This window comes from Phodopus roborovskii, unplaced genomic scaffold (assembly GCF_943737965.1).
Source record: "Phodopus roborovskii unplaced genomic scaffold, PHOROB, whole genome shotgun sequence".
Classification (NCBI taxonomy): domain Eukaryota; kingdom Metazoa; phylum Chordata; class Mammalia; order Rodentia; family Cricetidae; genus Phodopus; species Phodopus roborovskii.
Window position 1 is genome coordinate 9441400 of NW_026126571.1, and position 15903 is coordinate 9457302.

The window sequence follows — 15903 nt, forward strand, 5'->3', positions numbered from 1 at the left end:
GCAGCTTTTGCAGTGACCCAGGACAAGATGGGGCTGATGGATGAACAGTCCCAAACTTGAGTAAGAAATCTCTAGTTGGTGCTCTCCTAAGTGGACCTAACCTCATTAGTTCAGAAGAAAGAAAAGAGAGAAAGAGAACATTCTGGATCATAACTCGCCTCACCTGCTCCATCTTGGCCATGCTAAAGCCAAGCAGCTACCATGATTCTTTTCCCCTGCTCTGGTTTGTTGGCTCCCGTTCCTTGATTGGCAGGTCCCGAGCATGATGAACCTGAGATAATCACTATGCTTTATGGAAGCCAAACCATACTCATTTCCCTCCCGGGGGCCCAATCCAGGGTAGGAAGGAAGTACTGTTAATTTCCAATTGTGGCTAATGACAGAAGGCTGCCTATTCCCTAAGAGGCCAGCTACATTAGTCGGCTTGTCACTAGAAGAAACACCTGTAAGGGAAATAGAAAAGATTTCTTTTGTCTTAGAAGTTCCAGTCTGTATTCTGCTGATTGACCCTGCTTTGTCAGAGAAAAGCAAAAAGCACCGGAAGACATGGCCAGGAAGCAAAGGGGGGCGGGTGCAGTACACCTTCCACTTGGCCCCAGCTCTTGAAAGGTTCTGCCACCTCTCAACAGTGCCGCCCTAAGGATAAGGTCTCCAACATGTGGCACCTTGCAACCATTTCAAGATCCCAATTATAGGAAGAACCACGTATGTTCAGGTTAGATTTTTTTTTTTTTTTTTTTTTTTTTTTTTTGGAGCTAGGTATAGTGGTGCAGCACTTGGGAGGTGGGGCTAGGAGGATCTGGAGTTCAAGGCCATCCTCAGCTAACCCCGAGAACTGAAGATCTGCATGGGCTACTTGAGACCCTGTCTGAAAGAATAGAACTTAAGGATTCTGGGAAACTTACTCAGACTGTGAGAGCGAGCGGCGGCCTTGGGGAAAGAGGAAGCGTTTGAATGAAGACAGGAAGTGAGACTAGGGTGAGGTCTGCTTGACCCCAGAGCGTGCTCAGTGAACTGAAAGAGCAATCACTGAATGAAAACAGAAGTAACCTCAAAACGAACCCAGGAAGGAAGGTGGGTGTGCTGTACCCTGTCGAGGCCGCTACCGCTTTGGGGGTCAAAATAAAGTGACCCGAGAGGTTATGTGAGAGCGTGGGGAGACACAAATAGCATCACCAACAGCAGCGCCTAGCCCGCCACAGCCACCTCCACCAAACCAACCCCATCTTCACTAGGACACTGCTGCTACCATGATCAACCCGGACTCACCACAGCCACACTATCCACAGCATCTATTCTGCCGTCACCGTTATTACCGTTGCCTTCACAATCACCCTTACCCCCTCCCACCACGATCACCTTACTACCCCACCCTCGCTACCACAATCACTGTCAGTATTCGGGCATCTGTACTGGCCTGTCTTTGGGCTCTGACAGGATACACCCTTAGCTTCAGCCACTAAGAGCAACACCTGTGCACATTCACTGTGTTCCCTTTTAAAAGGGCCTGCCCACCTCCCATCCTCTCTCTCTTTCTCTCCCTCCTACCCCTCCTCTCCTTCCCCTTCCTTTCTCCTCTCCTGCTGCTCCTGTTTCCCAAGGCCAGTCTCTCCCCTCCCCTTTCCCCTTTATATGATCCCTTTCCCTACTTTTAAAAAAAAAAAAAAAAAAACCCTCTGCTTGAATCCTCTGTCATGGCATCTTTCTCTTGCACGATGCTTTTCTTAAATTACAACAATCACCATCATCACACCAGTACCGTCATGCCTGATGCCTACAGCCAGAAAAAGGTATTGAATCCCCTGGAACTAGAGTTATAGATAATTGTAAGCCACTATGTGGGTGCTGGGAGTCAAACCAGTCTCCTGGAAGAACTTCCAGTGCTCTTAACCACCAAGCCATCTCAACAGGTCTTCATTTGTTTTTAATTTCTTTTTGTGTGTGCATGAGCATGTGTGATATGAGTGTGTGGACACATGTGCCCATACTTGCACATGTAGAGACCAAAGGTCAACACGGGGTGCATCTTCGTCTACTGCATGTTGTCTGCCTTATTTTATTTTTGTTGTTTGCATGTGTTTATGTGTTTCTGTGTGTGCTGTGTAAGTGTGTGTGTGTGTGTGTGTGTGTGTGTGTGTGTGTGTGCAGGTGCGCACACACAGCATCTGTCTGAAAGTCAGAGGACAACCTTCAAGTCCTCAGCTTTTCACCTTGTCTGACACAGTCTCTCTTTGTTGCAGTGTAAGCCTGGATCACTGGCCCAGCTTCTAGAGCATCTCCCATCTCTGCCTCCTGTCTCTTTGTAGGGACACACAAGAACTACAGATGCTTGTACTATTGTAACCAGCCTGTTTGCATGGGTTCTAGAGACCCTAACTCAAGTCATCAGGGTTGTGAAGAAAGCTTTTTAGCCACTGATCCATCTCCCCAGCCCATCTCTGACTTATTTTTTGAAGCGGGATCTCTTACTAACCCTGGAACTCACTGTTTTGTCTGGCTCATGGGATCTGCCTGTCCACAAGCACTGGAGTTACAAACGCATGCTGCCACACACAGCTTTTTACGAGGTTGCTAACTCAAGTGTCCACGCTTGTGTAGCAAGCACTTTACCCATGATCCATCTCTCTAGCCCTTTTTAAAAATGATGTATGTATTTACCTATGTGTGTTTTGCCTGCATATATGTATATATGCCTCGTGTATGCCTGCCGTCCTTGGAGGCAGAAAGAGGGTATCAGATCATCCCCTGAAACTGGACTTACAGATGGGTGGTGCCATTCTGGACCAGTGTGGGTGACCCTGAGTTATACAAGAAAGCAGGCTGAGCAAGCAGGAGGAGCAAATCAATTAGCAGCACTCTTCATGGTCCGTGCACTCTTCGTTCTTGCCTCCGTGTTCTTGCCTGGAGTTCCTGCCCCAACTTCCCTCAGTGACAGAGTGTGAACTGAGAGCTGTACGCTGGAAGAAAGCCACCTTGCCTTTGGTTACGGTATTTCACCACAGCAATAGAAACCAAAGATAGCACCCAAAATCTCACCGACTTACAACACATTATAATCATAATTACTATCAGTTTCTCGTCTGCACTCCTTTTTCATTCAGCCAGCGAGGCAGGCTGGGCAATCAGGTTTCATGTGGGGCACAGCGTTGCCATGGCCGATGGAGAAGGTTGCACAGTCACTCAATGGTGTTTCCCTCTTCTCAGACTCAACTTCCATCCAGTCCCACCCAGCAAAGCAAATCAAGAAGCAAGGCACTGTCAGTCGTCAGCCATCAGGCTGTGATGTCTAATTCCGTCCTACGGCGGAGAACAAGAAATCATTGGTACCCTGGGGTGGTTTGAAGTGAGATACACCCACTTGATCCCCAGCTGGTGGCTCTGTTTGGGAAGGTTGTGGAGCCTTTAGGAGTGGAGACTTGATGGAGGAAGTATGTCAATTTCCTGTTCTCTCAGCTTCCCGACTGCCAGGCCAGCTTCAGGCTTCTCCTACTGTGCCTACCCCACCGTGATGAACTCTATCCCCTGGGAATACAAACCAAAATAAACCCTTCCTTCCCTAACGTCCTGTGTCAGGGTATTCTATCATAGCAACGGAAGGATAACTAACACAGAGGTATAATACAGTTTATTCTGCGCACCACAATGCATATACATAGAAATTTTTAGAGAGTATCTTTCTTAAATCAGACACTTTGACTCATACCTGCAATCCCAACAGTGCAGAGGTGGAGGCAGGAGGATTAGGAGTTTAAGGCCACCCATGGCTACATTGGGAGTTAGACCCATCCAGGATAAATGAGACTCTGTCTCAAAAAAAAAAAAAGTGTCTTTTAAAGATTATCTTTTTTAGCCGGGCATGATGGCACCCAGGAGACAGAGACAGGTGGATCTCTGTGAGTTCAAGGCCAATCTGGTCTATAAAGTGAGTTCCAGGACAGCCAGGGATACACAGAGAAATCCTGTCCTCAAAAAAAAAAAAAAAAGAAAGAAAAAAAGAAAAAGACAATCTTTCTCTATTTCACCTTTACATCCCAATGGGAATCACATTGTGTTTTTACAGTATAACACTGTAAATTTATCCTTAATTTTTATTTCAAAAAGAGAAGTATCGTCAAATATTTGACCGATTAAGATGTTAGGTCCCTGAGGGTTGATGATGGCTGTCACTTTGCTGGTGGCTGAGGGTTGATGATGGCTGTCATTTTGCTGCTGGTGGCTGAGGGTTGATGATGGCTGTCACTTTGCTGGTGGCTGATTCAGGAGTAAGTGTTCACTGTGATTCTAACACAGAAGCCACAGGAGGAAATCTGCTTGAAGAAACTGTGCATAATGAAAACATACAAATGCCACTATTGAAGGATGTGACGTTTGAACGAAGACAGTCACCTTGAAACCATTAAAGGAAACTGAGCTGAACAAGGAGGTAACATTAAAACAAGGAAAGGGAGTAAGTGCTGGCTGAGCCGGAGTCACAGAGTTTCCTAAAAGGGAATTTCGTGTGTGGATAAATTTCCGTGTCTAGTGAGAAGACTCGGCAGGTAATGCTCCTGCCGTGAAAGCTTGAAACAGAGTTCCAGTGCTGCAGTTCCAATGCCCAGAAGGTGAGACAGAATCCATGTCTGGTCAGCCAGACTAGCCTTATGGGCAGTGAGCTCCAGTTGTCAGCCGAAATAAAGCTTGACAGCTTTCCACAATGACCAAGTTAAAGAGTGATGAATAAAGACTCCAGATTCAACCTCAGAGCTCCGCAGGCACGCGCGCACACACACACACACACACACACACACACACACACACACACACATGTGCACATGCACACAAACAAAAACACGTATACCCACATGAGGAAAATAAATCAATTTTCTCATATTTGCAAACTCTGTAGTTGGCTTTTCTGTTATAGTCAAAAAAAAAACTCTACTGCCTGCCGTCAGGCATAAGGGATGTCTCACATCAGAAGCAACGCAGACTTAAATGAGAGGAAGACCAGCAGATGGTGACTGTCTGGAAGTGTCTAGCAATCAGCAAGATGGTCCAGCAGGTAAAGGCATGGCCAACCAAGCTTGATGCCTGGCAGCTAGAGTCTTCTGGACTCTGCACCTGCCCGCAGTGTGTCCACATACTCACATGAATAAATGTGATTTTAAAAATAATTAGGGACTAGAGAGCTAGATTGGCAGTTAAAAGTGCTTACTGCCCATCCAGAGGACCCAAGTTCAGTTTCTACCACTCACATTGGGTGGCTCATCCCTACCTGTAACTGCAAGTCCAAGGGACCCAATGCCCTCTTCTAGCACACACACACACACACACACACACACTGTAGAGGACACATTTTAAGAAATTGTCTGGCACAGGTATGGGACCTGGAAAGTCTGAAATCTGCATATTGGAAAGCTCCAGTACCAGCTTTTACATGTTATAATCTTGGTACTTATCTTTAATAGATTTATTGTTTTATTTTCTATGTATGAATGTTTTGCCTGCATGTACATATGTGTACCGTGCACGAGCCTGGTGCCCATAGAGATAGAAGAGGAGATAGAAGAGGGCTTCAGATCCCCTTCAACTGGCGTGAACTAGGGTGTGGATGCTGGGGATTGAGTCTGGGTCCTCTGCGAGAGCAAGCAGCACATGCCCTAAACTACTGAGACTCTTCTCTGGGCCCTTGTTTATCTCTTGAAACAAGGTTTCATGTTATAGCATCAACTGGCCTAGAGCTTACTATGTAACCCAGGTAACCTCAAACTCACAATAACTCTTTTGCCTTAGTCTCCTAAGTTCTGAGGTGTCAGACATGAGCCTCCACACTACTCTCTGCTTTATATTGTAGCCATGAGTGCACTGTGTGAGTGTGTGTGTGTGCGTGCGTGTGTGAGTGTGTGTGTGTGTGTGCGTGCATGCGTGTAGAGGAAACCCAGGCTGTCCTCAAACCTGCTACTCATCCTCCTACCTCCACAAGTTCTGGGATGACAGATGTGCACCCCTATACCAAGTTTATATAGTGATCAGTACCGATCCCAGAGGACTGTGCACGCTAGGCAAGCCCTAACAGCTGAGCCAAACACTCAGCCCCTTATTATAGTCTTCACATAGGACTCCTTCTCAGAGAAATTACTTTTGGTCTTAAGGCCTTCAACTGACAGGATGCTATCTTCCCACAAGCTAATCTCCTTGTGACTCACATCACCAAAACACCTCTGCAGCAGCTCCTAGCCTGTGGGGGACGAAATACCTGGGCCCCACCCTCTACCCACCACAGTGATGGAGGGGCAGTTCCTTTTGTCTCCTTGCAGACTCTAGGTTTGCCTGCTGCTGGCCTGGCCTGCTGGGAGAGCACAGACAGGGATGCAGAGACCAGCTCCTACGGAACTGTGGCCAGGAAATGTCTGACCCTGAGGGCAGAAACCAAATGCTGCGGGTGGGGTGCGGGTGGAGCCTGAAGGCAGAAAGGACCCTCAGAGCCACTCACCAGACCTTGGGTGCTGCTCCCAGGCTCCCTCCTGCAGGGCAGAAATAAGCTTTCACAAGTTCACTCCTTGTGTTTTCCAACATATGGAGCTCAGCCCCATTCTATGCAGTATAAAAATCAAAGAAACAAAGTTTGTTTAAGGAAAGCTGTTAGACAAAGGAGCAAACTAGAAATATTCTAAACTTTTTAACAACTATTTATAAATTTACTCATCGTGTGTAGGTGGGGTTTAGGGTTAGGAGGGGTGGGTGGGGGATAGGAGAGGTGAGGTTTGGGGGTGGGGATAGGAGAGGTGTGGGGATGGGAGGGTGTGTGTGTGTGTGTGTGTGTTTGGGGGGTGTCTGGGGTGTTTGTGTGTGTTTGTGTGTGTGTGTGTTGGAGTGTGTGTGTTTGGGGGTGTCTGGGTGTGTGTGTGTTGGGGGGTGTTGGGGTGTGTGTGTTTGGGGGTGTTTGGGGTGTTTGGGTGTGTGTGTGTTTGGGGGTGTCTGGTGTGTGTGTATGTGTGTGTTTGGGGGTGTCTGGGGGTGTTTGTGTGTGTGTTTGGGGGGTGTCTGGGGTGTTTGTGTGTGTGTGTGTGTGTGTGTTTGGGGGTGTTTGGGGTGTTGGGGTGTGTGTGTTTGGGGGTGTCTGGGGGGTGTTTGTGTGTGTGTTGGGGTGTGTGTGTTGGGTTGTGTGTGTTTGGGGGTGTTTGGGGTGTTTGGGTGTGTGTGTGTTTGGGGGTGTCTGGGGTGTGTGTGCGTGCGTGCGTGTGTGTGTGTGTGTGTGTGTGTGTGTGTGTGTTGGGGGGGTGTACATGTTTTCAGGAGTCGTTATCCCTCCACCATTCCACAATGTGGTAGTTGGGGATCAAACTTAGGCCCTCAGTCTTAACAGGAAGTGCCTGTACTTTGCTGAGTCATCCTAGCAGCCCTTATCTTTTTCTGTGTGTTGTTGTGTGTGTGTGTATGTGTATGACAGTGTACATGTATGTGGAGCTCAGACCAGAACTTTGTGCAGCTGGTTCTCTTCTTAAGTAGTTCCAGGGGATCCAACTCAGCCATCAGGCTTGTCATGGGATAACACCTCTCACTGCTGAGCCATCTTCACAGCCCTGGGGACATTTGTAAAGAACACAGTTCATGAAGACAGAAATAAAACTAAAGAAAACTTGGGGGTTGAGGGTCACTAGCTGGAATGTCGCTCAGTTTGTAGAGTGCCTGCCTAGCGTGTCTGAGGAGGATGAGGATGAGGAGAAGGAGGAAGGAGAAGAAAGAGGAGGAGGAGGAGAACCCATAAATCCTTTTCTTTCTGCACAGAATCCCCACCACCTACACAGGAGCGGGCGGTGCACACACTGTGAGTTCATAGGAGAGAGCCAGGCCCAGATGGTTCCACAGATGACTTCTTTCAAAGCTGCAAGAAAACAATAACTCCAATACCTCAAGATTTGTTTCAGTAGCTAGAAAAGGACATATGTCTTCCATGATGACTAATCTTGGGTGTCAGCCTGACTGGAATCTCAAAGCATTAGTTCTGGGTATGCCCTTAAGTGTGCTTCCAGAGGACATGGGCGCACGTTAGGGGGCTGAGCCGGGAAGATTGGCTCTCTATGGAGGTGGGCAGCATCCAACCAGCTGTGAGCGCAGACAGAGCAAAAGAGAAAAACAAAAACAAAACAAAAACCATGGATCCATCCACACACACACACACACACACACACACACACACACACACACCCTTTCTTAGAGCTGGGACACTCTTCCTCCTTCTCTGGCCTTCAGGGACTTGGCTCATACTTCAGACTGAAAAATTATGACATCACTTCCTTAGTTCTGAAGCTTTTGGCCTGGGCCTGAGCTGGGCCTCCAACCTGCAGATAGCTTGTGATGGGATGTCTTGTACCCACATTAGCCAACCACCCCCACAAAACCTACCTTCAGGCACCTGCATCGACAGAGACACTATTGCTTCTATTTCTCTGGAAAATTCAAGTGGCAACTTGATGTTAATCTTCTTTCTCCCTTTTTCAGAGATTCCTCTATTTTAATTTTATGTGTATGAGTAAACACATGTATGCACATATGCATGTAGGCATGCATGTGAGAGACTAGGAGTGAGACGGGCTTCTGGTAGGGAGAGGGGCCATGGCTAGATAGTAAGGGTGTCTAGCTTCCAAGATGGCTGGTTTCTTCCTCGTCTTTCTGACTTTAGGCAACAGCTGACACTGTAAGCACAGGCCTTAGGGTTTTGTCCCCTGCCTGTGGGCCCGTGCTGATAGACTTCCTCAACAAGTCTGAGCTGGATCAGGGCCTGTTTTTTGTTATACAACCGTTGTGGGCCAATCCTACCTTTCTTCAAACTGACCAACCCTAAATTAGAGGAGAAATATTCTTCCAAGACTTAGAGAAAAGGCCAACCCTTGAGAAAAGGCTAGAGTTTTCTGGTCTCCCCCACCCACCCATCATGCAGCGGCCACGGCTGCCACTTCCCTGCGCGGCTTTTTCTCTGAGTGTTTGTTGTTTGCCGTGTGCCTGCCTTTCCTCACCCCAAAACACACTTTCCTTCAACTGTAGCCTGTCTGCTGCTGCCCTCTCTATTTCCCCACGGCTACTTGTGCTTGAGATTTTTCCTGCCTTTTCATTCTTTAACTGGCGGAGAAAAGTGCCTGCTCAAGGTCCCTAGGGATGGCTCAGTGGTTAAGAGCATTGGCTGTTCTTCCAGAGGACCTGGGTTCAATTCCCAGCAACCACAGGGCAGCTCACCATACCCTCCAACTCCAGTTTCAGTGTATGCAACATTCTCACATAGACATGTGCAGGCAAAATGCCAATGCACATCATAAGACTTTGTTTTTAATTTTTAAAAAAATTAAATTAAAAAAATCCCTAGATTGTATCGTATGTATGTGCACCATGTATACTCAGGCACACAGACACACACATATGCATGTAAAAGGAAGTCCTGTCATATGTCCTTTACAGGCTGCAGACCTTGGAATGCCAGAAATGCCAGAAGCATGGCTCAGCTCAATTCTGAAGGCCTTTGAAAGCAGGAAAGCCAAGTATAATTCTAAGTCTATGGCCAAAACCCCTGTGAAAATGCAGGGGTTTGCTTCTGATGTAAGCCCCGAGTCAAAAGGTTAAGAATCTAGAGAAGAATATCCCAGCTGCAGGAGGGAGCACACACACACGCACGCACACACACACGCACACGCACGCGCACACACACGCACACGCATGCACACGCGCACACACACACACACACACACACGCACACGCGAGTGAACTTTTTCTGCTTTGGGTTCCATCTGGGCCTTCAGCCGTTAGCTGGCTGCTGTATCTACTCGAGACACCAGAAGCCTGTGGGATGGCTTGGGGGGGGGGTGCTTGCTGGCAAGCTTGATGACTGGACTTTGTCCCTGGGACCCACGTGAGGTCTGTTGTGCATGGGCACGCCATGCTATGCATGTATGTGGATTCAGAGGACAGCCCGTAGAGGTAGAGGTCATCCCTGCTTCTACCACATTGGACCCAGGAATCAAACTCACGTTCACCAGACTTGACAGCGAGTGTCTTTACCACTGCGCTGGCTTGCTGCTTCTCAGGTGTTTTATCATAGGAAAAAGAAGAAGTGATACACTGTCACCACTCAGCCATATCAGGACACAACATGGATGCTTGACTTAGAACCCCCGGGATTCTGTAAGTGCATCTAATGATGTCTGACGAAACAGCTTACTGTGGCATTTCTTAGGATGTGCCCAGCATGACGATTATTGGGTATGCCTGCCGCATCTGTGTCTCTCTAAGGAAGGACATGTCCGTGGACACAGCAAGGCAAGGCTGTGGGTCTCGGCAGCTTGAGGAAACTTCGGGTTTCAGGCCTTCCCACTTGTAGTCTGTGTAAACTTTGCCTTTGCCCTGTGACTAGTGCTCACTCCCTCCCTTGAGGTCAATCTGAGGCAAGAGAGGAGTACATGGCAGATTATGGGAACACGGGGCAGAGGAAGGGGCTCCTTACCCTGGCGTCTGCTTGAAACCTCTTACCGGCTGAGGCCCCTGTGCAATGAACAGTTGCTGACTTTGTCCCTTCCCTGCCAAAAGCCTGAAACCTCCTAGGATTCCCGCCAGAATCCCCATCTATAGTTTAGGACATATCCTATTTGTGCAACTATAGTGGCTCCTGTTTATTAGATTGTAATTCCATCCAAGCACCTTGTTTTAGGATTTGTATTGCTGTGAAGACACACCATAACCATAGCAACTCAAAACAAAAGCAAACAAAACAAAATTCAATTGAGGCAGTGGCTTACAGTTTCAGGGGTTCAGTCCGTTGTCATCATGGGTGGGGAGCATGGTGGCAGCAGACAGACATGACACTGGAGAGGTAGCGGAGAGACAACAGGAAGCCACTGACTCACTGGGCAGTGTCCTGAGCATAGGAAACCTCTAAGCCCGCCCCCACAGTGACGCGCTTCCTCCAACAAGGCCACACCCACTCCAGCAAAGCCACACCGCCTAATAGTGCCACCCCTCATGAAACTATGGGGGCCAATTGTATTCAGACTACCTCATTCCACTCCACTCATAACAACATCACAATGCAAAATGCATTTAGTCCAACTTCAAAAGTCCCCAAAGTCTACCACAGTCTCAAACCTATCCGAAAGTCCAAAGTTCAAAGTCTCTTCTGCGATTCATTCAACCTCTTCACTGTAATCACCTGTAAAAATCAGAATCCAAAAGCAGATCACATACCTCCAACAAAAAATGGCACAGGCTATACATTACAATTCCAAAATACAGAGAAGGGAATATAGTGAGGGAATACTGGACCAAAGCAAGACCAAACACCAGCTGGGCAAACTCCAAGCTCTCCATCTGCGTGTCTGATGTCAAAACTCTCTCCAGATCGCCAACTCCTCTCAACTTTGTTGACTGCAGCACACATCTTTCCCTTGGGCTGATTCCACTCCCAGTTAGCGGCTCTCCTCGGCAGGTGCCCCATGACTCTGGCATTGCTAACATCTCTGAGGCAATCCAGGCTTCACCTTCACAGCTTCACACAATGGCCTCTCCATTCAGGGACACCCCTGACACGGCCTGACATCAGTGACTTTCCTTAGGTGTGTAGGCATATTCTACAACTCATTTTTCCTGTCCTTAACTCTAAAGCCAGCAAAGCTGCCAGGTTCTGCTGCTTCCCGGGGCTGGAACACGACCCCCTCGCTCAGTTACATCACCAGCTTTCAGTCCTTCACTGCCTAAGCTTGATTCCTTTCCACAAGTTGGAAACTTAGCTGGGTGGGGTCTTGCCCTGAGGTCAACACTCCCCTTATTCCATTTCTTAATCCATTTATCTCCTTGAGCACAGAATTTATCTCCATTCCATTTCCTGGTGCCCCTTTTCTCTTCAAGCTTTACATTTTATAATTTACCCTGTTCAGTTCGCTCCTTTTCGTTATAAATCTTCATCAGAGTGAACACTAATCACCACACCACAGAGTGTATACTATGCTGTTTTGAGACTTCCTCTGCCAAGGGAATTAATCCAAAACTCATCAGTTTAGTCTCAGGCAGACTTTCCAGACAAGGGCAAATAAAGCAGCCACGTACTTCACCAAAATATCATAAGAATGATCTCTAAGCCACATACTAATACTCTTCTCTGAAACCTCTTGAGCAAGACCCCCACAGTTCATCAAATCGTTCTCAACACCACTGCCCTCCATGTTCCTACTGGTATGGCAGGGCTAAACACATTCCAGGGCTTTCCTAACTCAAAGTACCAAAGTCCAAATTCCTCCAAACAAAAGCATGGTCAGGCCAATCATAGCAATTACCCACTCCCGGCACCACCTTCTGTCTTAGGGACTCTAGTGTTGTGAAAAGACACCAATACCATGGCAACTCTTATAAAGGAAAACATTTAATTGAGGTGGCCACCTACAGTTCAGAGGTTCCGTCCATTGTCACCATGTAAGGAACATGGTAGAAAGCAAACAAGGTACTGGCTACACCTTGATCAGAAGGCAATAGGAAGTGGACTGAGAACCAGGCAGTTTGGACATATATGAGACCTCAAACCCTACCTCTACAGGGACACACTTCCTCCAACACGACCACACCTCCTAATCGTGCCGCTCCCTATGAGATTATGGGGGTCAGTTACCTTCAAACCACCACAACCACACACCCCAAGGAGAGAAAACCGCTGTCTGGCAGCTGGCCAAGGAGATAGTCCCAGAAAATGGCGTCCCAGGGACACAAGTCTCATTTGGCACTGTATGCCTTGATGGCAGCATTTACAATCTCCCAAGGGTTAGCTTTCTCTCAGACTTCAAAACAAATGGTATGTATGGCTTAGAATTAAACAGTAGGGTGGCCTTGAATGGACCTGGCCCAGAGGTCCCTATAGCTTATAGGGAAATAGATCTGAATTGAAGAGAGGAAGGAAAGAAGTAGTCCCTGCTGCTCAAAGGGCAGACACCCAGGACAAAGGACACAGAAAGGCTCAACACAGTTGCCAGGCATGAGGTGTGTGGGGCAAGAAGAGATGGGCATAAGGGGGCCCCTTCAGTAATGTGTGGGCGTGGCCCCTCCATCAGTATCACTGTACAACTTCAGGTGCCAGGCTCCGGGTCAAAGGGGACCTGGCCTCGAAACGCGGAACGGAAGGGCCGCTGTGCCATCTCACTTTCATCATCACTGCGGGGCCCCATTTCAAGCTATGGTCACCTCCCTCCGGCTGGGATCCCATTCTGCCTGGGAATGCTCAGAGAACCCCGGGTGGTTTTGAGGAGAGACATCGCTTATGCAAGTTTTCAAGGACCTCAACCCACCAAGGCTGCGGGTGCTGGCTCCTGTATCAGGCAAAGCCCAGACCTCAGAAAGGAAGAAGGTGCACCATCTGGTGGCCCTTTCTGGAGTGGCAGCAGATAACTGGGAGACATCTCGTACTGGCTTTGCAGTGGTCGTGAGCAAAAACTAAAATCCAGAGGATGCTCTAAACCCTAAAGACCACACCAGATCAGAAACAGCAACAAAAGGACACACCAAAACAAGTTCTTTAGACCAAGCACGGTGGCACCGGCCTGGGATCTCAACACTAGAAAGGCAGAGAGGAAGGAGTTCCCACAAATTCAAGGCCAGCCTGGTCTACACACCAAGTTTCAAGATAGCAGGAACTAGACGGACAGACACTGTTTCAAAAAACAAAACAAGAAGGAAAAAAATCTATTTTATGTTCATACTCTTTGAATTTTCTTTTTTTTTGGGGGGGGGGGTTTGTTGAGACAGGGTTTCTCTGTATTGTTTTGGAACCTGTCCTGGAACTAGCTCTGTAGACCAGGCTGGTCTCGAACTCACAGAGATCCTGCCTGCCTCTGCCTCCTGAGTGCTGGGATTAGGATTAAAGGCGTTTGCCTCCAACACCCTGCTCTCTTGGAAAATTTTTACACGTTTTTACTTATGGGACCGAGTGGCTTGAGCACGTCGCCATACATGTAGAAGTCAGAGGCCATCTTGCAGGAGTCCATTCTCCTCCTACCATGTGAGTCCTGCAGATTAAACTTAGGTCATCAGACTTGGCAGGAAGTGCCTTTACCCTGAGCCATCTCACTGGCCCGTTTTCCTGTCTCAATTGATCGAACAGCTAATTATCCAGTTATAATAACAATAGTATCAGTAGTCCAACAATGTATCTTTCAATTGCCATGCATGGATAAGTGAAATAAAGGATACCAGTGTTTATAAAGAGGTACCAAGCCCCCATGAACTCACTGGAAGGTGATAACAGCTGAAGTGAGCTATCCACCGGCCCACACCTGTTCCACTGGCTACTCCCCTTTGTCTGGGCGTGGTCACAGGTGCCGACTTGACGAGGTAGGCTGGTCTGGAGCCCCAGACCCTAGCTCACTCTCTTGGTTCCAGTCAGGTCACAGAGAGCAGCCTGGGTGTGGATCCTTGGAGCAGGAACTTTCGGGTCATCGGTTTCTAGTGTAAGTGACTTTTCCCGGAAGTCATACATATATATGTATATAAAATATATAACCCATATTTTATCCTCGGCCGTGTACCTTAACCTGTGCATCATTAGCGTGCGTGCATGCGTGCTGGGAGACAGTATACATGTGTATCTGACCCAATGAGTTCTATCAGAGTTGCTTACAGAGGCATGGGGGAGAGGCTGTTTACAGGATCCTGGGTATCTTTTTCTCTTAACTTTCTTTTTATTTATTCTTTGTGCCTTTCACATTATGCCTCCTGATTCCATCCCTCTCTTCCCCCCCCCCCCCAGAATAAGGCAGAATAAAATTTAAGAGAAAAAAAGGAGAAAGGAAAAACCTCATCGCGAGGCTGCAGTGTGACCCAGTGAGTCGGGCAGTAAACCCCTTTATCCATACATCATTACACGCGTGTGTCCACCACAAAGAATCCTTGGTCTTGTTCAAAGACCCTGGTCTCTGCTACACGTTGACGCTGGGCCCTCGCCGGAACTCTTCCAGGACATCCTGTTGCTGCCCTGTGTTGTGGAGATCCTGCAGCCCCGGGTCCACAGGACGGACCCCATCCCCACCCCCCACCGCCCTACTCCCGCAGATCACAGAGGGGTGGGCCTGAGTAGGTGCAGGGCTGGTTAGCCTGACAGCCTTCAGTCTTTACCACCAGCTCTCCAGCATGGCCCTGGCTAGTTCACCCCTAGCGTTGATGAGCAAGGGGCTGGACCAGTTCTGCTTTCACATCTTCAGGGTTAGGTCTCCCACACCTACACCTTCAGGACCAGCTCTACTGTGTCACCCAGGAGAGGTGCAGGGTCTGCTCTCCCGAGTGCCACAGCTGTGTCCTTGTCAACAGGGTCGGCTTGATGCGATGCGCATGGACATGCAGGGCCCACTTCCCATATAGCCGCAAAGGCACAGTTCCCTCACCAGCTGGAGGTAGTAGGGACAAGGGGAGAGGCCACCTTTCCCCCCAACCCCACCACCACACCACAGACAAGGGAGGTGGCACCAGCTGTGCCCTTAGGGGTGGCTCATCTGCTCCCCTGCCCACAGGGCCAACCCTCCTGTGCTGCCCAGGTATGGGCCCGTTCTCCCGAGTGCTGCAGCTGGTGAGGGGTTGGTGAGGAGCTGCTGTGGTGTTAGGGGGTGAGTGAAGGAGGGCATCTTTCATCCACATGGCAGATGCGAGGGGAGTGATCCGGGCTCCCATTTCCATGCCACTGTGAACAGGGTCAGCTATACTGTGATACCCAGGTGAAGTGTAGGGCCCTCTCTCCCGAGTGCTTCAACCAGTCGGGGCCAACTCTGTACAGCCCTATCCCCTCTGCCTTCACCAGAGTCACAGACCAAGCCGTGGCCCTTGGCAGCCAGACATCTGGCGCTGGGTGGCTGTAGGGCATCAGTCCATTCCTCAGCTCCCTCGGCTCTTCAAATCTACCTCTCTCCCATG